We start from the raw sequence: 2,405 nt of genomic DNA, 5'->3' as shown, positions 1-2,405 counted from the left end.
TGGAACAAGCTAAAAATAACAATAACAAGAATAAAAAAAAAAATACACCGAGCATGCTTCTCCAAGCTGGATGCCGAACACAAAGCCCAACAAACAGACAAGGAACGCCCAAAAAAAAAGACACCGGGCCGGCCACACCCCTGAGACAGGCCTATACGAGACAAGCCACGACCTTATCGCAAATCTAAAAGCTGAAAACGATCCAACGGCAAAACACGTCGACTGAGACTTCATCAGAACTCAGTCGACTGAGTTTTAGCATATCCGAAGGGATAAAGCTCGTTGGAGTTGCTTATTATCGTTACTATCTACTACTCTAGCGAAGCCCGAGATAAAATGGCAAGCGCCACCCCAAACCGATATCACCCGAGCCAGGTTCGACACTGATTAATGATTGACGCGTCGAGCGTGCCTCGGAACCAAATTTTCCTTTCTTGCGTCGCCCGCTTCCTCACTTCCCTCACGCGTGCTAGTATCCAGTCCGAGTTTCACCCAGTTTGCAGCCTTGCCAAATAGACGCGCGGCATCCAGTCCGATTTCGACCCGGCGATTGCGCACCCTACCTTATATATAAGCGCACACATCACATCCAATTCACAAGCAGCATCTCTCTCTCCCTCTGTTCCCGTTCTGCAGTTCTGCTCTCCTCTGTTCCCCATTTTCACCTCTACACTGATCCCGTGGCCATGCCGTGTCCCAAGCTGAAGAGTCTCAAGTCACTCACTGTCAACCTGGCGGCGGTCGAGTCCCCGGAGTCCAGCCGCCTGCTCCCGACGCCACGAACCCCGACGCCGTCGTAGGGAAGCATTGTCACCCTCCTGAGCATCGACGGCGGGGGCGTACGCGGCATCATCCCGGGCACCATCCTCGGTTTCCTCGAAGAGAAGCTCCAGGTGAGAATTTGATCAACTCTATGATTCCCTGGTTGTGTTTGCTTCATCCATTCCACAACGCTGGTTAGGTTCTGACTGATTCCCTGCTTGCGTTTGCTTCATCCATTACACGCCGCTGGTTCTCTGTTCTGACCGTTGCTGTTTCCTCGCTTGCGTTTGCCTCATCCATTCCACGTCGCTGGTTCTAACTGTTGGTGTGTGCAACTGATTGCAGGAACTTGATGGACCCGAGGCCAGGGTTGCCGACTACTTCGACGTGATTGCAGGGACCAGAACCGGCGGGCTGGTGACCGCCATGCTCACCGCGCCTAATGCCGACGGCCGCCCGCTCTTCGCCGCCAAGGACATCAACGCCTTCTACCTGGAGCACTGCCCAAAGATCTTCCCTCGCGTCAAGCGCGGGCCTCTCGGCTTGCTCAAGAGCATCAAGGGGCCCAAGTACAACGGCAAATATCTGCACTCCGTCGTGCGAAAGCAGCTCGGGGAGACACGCGTGAGCCAAGCGTTGCAGAACATCGTCGTCCCAGCCTTCGACATCAAGCTGCTGCAGCCAATCATCTTCTCCAGATACGATGTAAGTTCTTCCCTCCACTCCAAATAAACATGTTCCCTCATTCATTCATTACATGTATACATGTATGTTGCCTGAGTACGTTGCAGTAACGTCGATCACTACATCTTGTGTCTGTGTGTGCAGGCTCAAAGCGACGTCTCCAAAGACGCCCTCCTCTCCGACGTATGCATCAGCACGTCCGCCGCGCCCACCTACCTGCCCGGCCACCACTTCGAGACCACGGACAAGCACGGCAAGCCACGCGCATTCAATCTGATCGACGGCGGCGTCGCGGCAAACAACCCGACGCTGCTGGCCATGACCCACGTCAGCAAGCAGATCCTCATGGGCAACAATGATTTCTTCCCAATCAAACCGGCCGACTATGGGAAGTTCCTCATCCTCTCCCTGGGCACCGGGTCGGCCAAGCTCACGGAGATGAGCAGGGACGTCAGTTATCAACTTCAGATCTCCATTGCTCCTGGCCATGGCAGCGATTTCATGGGCCAGTTTATTGCATCCGGCCCCTTCCTACCAGACTGGCCTTGGCCGACGCAAAAAGTTTGAAACTAGCCTGAATGTCCTGTATCAGACCAAAGCAGGAGGAGAGATTGAACGCCCCAGGCTTCAGGTTCAGGTAGTTTGCAAGCACTGAGCAATCCATTTCCAAGACAATGGGTCCTCTGTACACCTCCCTAATAGCAAACAGTATTTTGGCTCTCCGATCAAGCAAATGAATTGTACTGCCAGACATGCAATAGGAAAAGAGGGAATCAGGATCGATGCTCATGAGGCATGTGATTGCTCTCCGATACGAAGCCGCGGTTTCAATGTCTTGAGCTCCATAAACCGATCATTAATCTGTTTGCTTCATCTTCGCCATGGCTGCGACGGAGGAAGCTAGGTTTACAAAGGTTACATGAACCGTGGCACTCTAGTTATTATTACTTTATTTACTG

The 2,405-nt window shown here is 52.9% G+C and overlaps 1 pseudogene; it reads left to right on the top strand.

Annotated features, from left to right (window-relative positions):
* Window positions 1–569: 569 nt before the first annotated feature.
* LOC109746585 (patatin-like protein 2) lies at window positions 570–2,013 on the top strand (annotated as a pseudogene).
* The last annotated feature ends 392 nt before the right edge of the window (window positions 2,014–2,405 follow it).

This window comes from Aegilops tauschii, chromosome 6 (assembly GCF_002575655.3).
Source record: "Aegilops tauschii subsp. strangulata cultivar AL8/78 chromosome 6, Aet v6.0, whole genome shotgun sequence".
NCBI classification, from domain to species: domain Eukaryota; kingdom Viridiplantae; phylum Streptophyta; class Magnoliopsida; order Poales; family Poaceae; genus Aegilops; species Aegilops tauschii.
Note: the sequence above shows the minus strand (reverse complement) of the source record. Positions and strands in the feature narration are given on the sequence as shown.